The 5,417-nt window shown below is 36.8% G+C and overlaps 1 non-coding gene across 1 annotated transcript; it reads right to left on the minus strand.

Moving 5' to 3' along the window:
- Positions 1-5,309: 5,309 nt before the first annotated feature.
- LOC138170744 (U6 spliceosomal RNA) lies at positions 5,310-5,417 on the minus strand. Its single transcript, XR_011170723.1, has one exon. It is a non-coding gene; the product is annotated as a U6 spliceosomal RNA (small nuclear RNA).

Raw genomic sequence — 5,417 nt, forward strand, 5'->3', positions numbered from 1 at the left:
AGAAAGAAAGAAAGAAAGAAAGAAAGAAAGAAAGAAAGAAAGAAAGAGAAAGGAAGAAAGAAAGAAAGAAAGAAAGAAAGAAAGAAAGAAAGAAAGAAAGAAAGAAAGAAAGAAAGAAAGAAAGAAAGAAAGAAAGAAAGAAAGAAAGAAAGAAAGAAAGAAAGAAGGAGTGTGCCCCTCTTGGGGCATGAATGTGCCCCATTTGGTCAAGAATTAAAGCCTTCATACAGTGGAAACTGGAAAAAAAGCATTTTGCCCTATTGAGCTGCTTTAACATGCACACAATACAACCTTTACAACATAAAGAACCCCCCTGTCAGTTGGCTATTAGTGTATTACTATTTCACCGAAGTCCCTTGTCTGGATCTATTAGTATTGTGAGTTTCTGAATTCCTGTGCCAAAATTGACTTCAGTGATCAGTGAATCACTGAAGATTTCTTAAGTGCCTACTCTTTATCAGGTCCTGCGTTAAGCTCTGGGTAGAAAAATACAAAAAAGAAAGACAATCCTTGCCCAGAAGGAGCTTACAATCCAGTGAGAGAAGACAACAGATGGGGGGAAGAGATGGGGAAGATACCTTACATGGGGGACATGAGGAAAAAGTCCAAAGGACTGCAGCCAGGTGGGAAATTCTAATTTGTTTTTGTGTGGGCACATGCAAATGAAGGCAAAATAGTACTTTAAAAACAATCTCCTTGAGGGTCCAGAGAAGGTAGAATATGTTCTAGTAATCTATCTTAACCTCTAGTATTTACCTGCTGACAACTCATAGCTGCAAACACCCCCATCTATGAGGTACTGAACAAAAGCCCTACAGAAATGTCAACCTATTTGCTGTAACCATATTACATGATTGCAGGGGTGAGGAACCTGTGCCCTCAAGGCCACATGTGGTCCTCTAGATCCTCAAGTGCAGCCCTTTGGTTGAACTCAAACTTCACAGAACAAATGCCCTTAATAAATAATAAGCAAATACCCTTAATAAAAGGATTTGTTCTATGAAATTTGGATTCAGTCAAAGGGCCGCACTTGAGGACCTCGAGAGTCACATGTGTCCTCCAGGTTAAAGGTCCCCCACCCCTGGTTAAAGTCTGAAAACGGGCTCAGAACTGAGTTGTTTAAAATTCAGTCTATGGACAACTCCGATGGTGCATTTGTTTTGCCATTTGCTAACCTTGCATCCCCTCTACCTAGGGCCCATTATCCAAACTTCCAAAGAGCTTTAATTGTCAATATTGGCCATGTATATGAAGAACTGAGCACCTAGTTCCCTGGGAAAATGCTGTACCGAATTCAACCAAAGCCATAAGAACCCATCACTATCTCTATGTGACTGCAACTTAGACCTGTGATTTCATTGGTATAGGAAGGACTGTAAGAAGCACTTATTGAGTGCCTATTATATGGCAAGCACTTTATAAATATTATCTCTTTTAATTTTCACAACAAACCTGCCCACTTCACTAGTACAGTGAATTATCACAAAGTTATACATTTAGAGAATATTTGGTATTAAATGGTGAACAAAATGAATGGGAGGGCTAGATCACCCCTTATTCATTCCCAAAGTCCCCCCCAAAAAAGCTAACTAATTCAATATCCAAAGATAATACTAAATTTCTGAGAGTACAATTTAAAGAATTCAAAGGGTCCATAGGTAAGGTCCTAAGACTGAAGGGGAAATCAGCTAAAGATGAATGGGAGGCTTTTAAAAACAATGAAACAAGCTGGGGATGATACAGCTTGGCTAGGCTAGTCCTCACATCAGAGACTATCTTTCATCATCAGCTGTGCTCAGTGGTGTGCTGTTCCAGAGGATAACTTCAAATTGTCCATGTATTTACACATCAGAAATGGGCAAACGTTACAAATCAGGTCTTGGTTTCATGTTTTGTTAATTATTTGGATTTAATAAAGTGATAGAGAAAATGTTAATAATATACATTAAACTTAAAAGTGTGTCATATATGTAGATCCTGTATCAGATTGCATGCTGTCTTGGGGAAGGAGGAAGGGAAAGAGGCAGACAAAATTTTAAACTAGAAAGCTTATGGAAGTGAATTTTGAAAACTATAAAATAATTAATTTTTTTAAGTGTGACATATATGCATATATATGGTAGATAGATAGATAGATAGATAGATAGATAGATAGATAGATAGATAGATAGATTAGATATTCATAGAAAATCAATTGTTAAACATTAACTGATACACTGCTGCCTATATACTTAAAGCCTTTCCGGTTTGGCAGAACCAACTAGAATTGTATTATGCTTGCACAAACTTCAGGACTGTAGCTCACAATTAGATATTTTAGGAAATATATTGGGATAAATATAAAGTTCTGAAGTTGAGCTCCAAAACCCAACTCTACAAAGAAGAGAGAGGAGACATGGCAAGAAAGCAGCTCACATAAAAATTACCTAAGTGACTGCTTGGGCCTACAAGATTGAGATGAATCAACAGTGAGATGCGGCAGACAAAAAATTTACATAATCATAAGTAGTATTAATAGAAGTGTGAGGTCAAGAATGAAGGAGGTTATGGTCCCACTATGCCTGCCCTGGGTAGATGATATTTGAGTGCAGGGGCCAATTCTGGAGGCCATACTGATAAACTAGATCATTCTAGAAGGAGGACCATAGAATGATGGAGGACTCAAAGTCATTACAAATTAGGATCAGCTAAAGGAACTAAAGGAATTTAACCTACAGAAGAGGACACTTAGATAGAAATCTGACACCTATCTTTGGGATAGCAAAAGGACCATTATATGGAAGAGGTATTAGATTTTTTTCTTCTTGATTCCCAGGGGCAGAACTAAAGCTAATGGGTCAATAATCTAATGAAGATTTTTGGCTCAAGAGAGGAGAAAACTTACCCAAAACTAGAACCATCCAAAATAGCTTAGTTTGTTTCATGCTGTAATAGATTACCCATTATGAGAGGTCTTCAAGTAGAAGCTATATGATCCCTTTTCAGAGCACAGTTCCTGGCACATAATAAGCACTTAAATTTTTCACTCATTCCCTCATTCATTTATTCATTCATAGAGAGCAATGTAAGCATTGGAGCAGATGACTTCCTAAACTGAGAGTCTATGAATCCCTGATTCTTTGGTGACTCTTATTATTGAAATGACATTCAGGGTTGGGGGGCAGGGGTGAATGTTAAACTTCCTTCTCTCTTTAATACATTAAGAATAATGTTTCCAAACCAATTGAAACAAACTGTTTCATTTCTAATTTATAATAATTCTAGTAATGTTTTCTTTGTTTGAAATACTATTTCTTTAAACTCTTAAGTCTATGTCTACACTAGCTCCTAGTAAGATATAAGTGGCAATAATGAAATTTTTCCCGAATCATTTATGCAATAGAGTTACGTAGTTCTAATAATCTACTCCCATTCAGGTTAAAACACATGACTGTAACCTAAGTAAAGCTTCTTCTTCTTCTTCTTCTTCTTCTTCTTCTTCTTCTTCTTCTTCTTCTTCTTCTTCTTCTTCTCCTCCTCCTCCCCCTCCTCCTCCTCCCTTCATATCTGGGAAAGTACTTTGTACATGTTAGACATTTAATAAATATTTGTTGAATCTTGATTTGAATTTAAATTACTGAATAACAACTGACACATCGGACTCTAAGCTTTACAAAACACTGTAAATATACTATTTTATTTGATCATAACAAAAATCCTGTGAGATAGATAATATAGGTATTATTATACCCATTTTACAGATAAGGAAACAGACACAGCCAACTAGTAAGTGTCAGAGATGAAGTTGACCCCAGACTCTAAATCAGGGATTTTTAACCTTTTTTTTGTGTCAGGCCCACTTTGGATATCTGGTGAGATCTATGAATCTATTCTCAGAATGATGTTTTTACATGTATAAAATAAAATAGGATTACAAAGGAAACCAATATTGAAATACAATTAATCAAAAAATGTTTTAAAGTTCATAGACAAGTTCATGCAAAATCTATCCATGAATCCCAGATTAAGAACCACTGCTCTTAACCCAATTCTCTTTCTTGTTTAAATTTTTATTTCTACTTTTGGGGACAAGATAAAGAGATACAGGCTAGGTAGATTCCAAAATGGTAAAATGGCATACCCAAAGAGTAATTGTAATGGTTCTATGTCAACTTAGAGGGAGAACTACCATGGAGTTCCACAGGAATCTTTACTTGCCCCTATTCAGCTAAATTTTTTGACTTGGATAAAAGTTCCAGTTCTCTGTCCAACATACCAATTCAGGCAACAGGAGAGAAGACATAAAAATATTCAGAGATAATTATTTAAATCTCAAGATTCCAATGCTTAAAATGAAGTCTGGCTATACGAAAGTATTACTGGATCCCAAGACCATGACACTCAAGTGAAATGAATCACTTTCATGCCCAAAGGCATGACAGGCTGTCTAAGCAGGTATCCATCCTGTCCTATCACACCCAAAGCTTGGGGTATGGCTCAGTTCTAAAACATGGTGTCACTGAAACTAACACTCAAAGCTAAATCAGTTTTTGTGACTAACAGAGCAAAGTGAAGGTCCAGTTGACTCCGGAGACCTGTTGTGCTAGGAAGACAGGCTCTAGGTTTCCCTGTCCTTTTGTTTCACTTTGGGTGGATCCTTCCAGGAAAAGCCTGAACATGTTGGCACTGCCTGGACAGCCTTAAACCAAGGGACCACAAATCCAGGATGCCAAGGCTGATGTGATGAGAAAGGCTACCTTTCCCAAGAACCCACAGTAATCCTGAAGTCTCTTTAAAGAAAAATGAAATGGGACTAATTCTCAGAGAAAGAAAATAGTTAATGACATGAAGCAATGGAGCCAGAATCCTCATTGGCCAAATAATACTTTGATTGAAGATTTGGATTTATTAACAATTTAGACCTGCAATGGCTTCTAATCATACTACTGTATGTCAATGAAGGAAATAAATGGTGTTTCTACAAAGGTAGACCAATTAAACATGCCCAAAGCTGCAGAAAACATGTCTCTGTTTTTGAAGTGAAAGAAGAGTGTTTTACTGGGCACTGTTTGAACACAAAAGAAATGTAGCTAAAATGAACAACGTTCTTCTGCCCTAGAGAAACAACTACAGCAGAAGGCATTTCTTTCTGATTAACATTTGAGGAAGATTTTGAAACTAATGGAGATAACCCCAATCCCAACAAAGTTTGTAAAGTCTGTGCAAGTTTAACAGGTTTTCCCAATTAAAATCTTTTTTTTTAATTTAAATGCTTTATTAACTGCTGATTTCCATCATTCGTTTCCGCCAGATTTTGAGTTACAAATTTTAAAAATATGGAACGCTTCACGAATTTGCGTGTCATCCTTGCGCAGGGGCCATGCTAATCTTCTCTGTATCGTTCCAATTTTTAGTATATGTGCTGCCGAAGCGAGCAC

The sequence above is a fragment of the Petaurus breviceps genome, unplaced genomic scaffold (genome assembly GCF_028583685.1).
Source record: "Petaurus breviceps papuanus isolate PSGF00001 unplaced genomic scaffold, PetGlider_PUasm1.0 38, whole genome shotgun sequence".
NCBI lineage: Eukaryota > Metazoa > Chordata > Mammalia > Diprotodontia > Petauridae > Petaurus > Petaurus breviceps.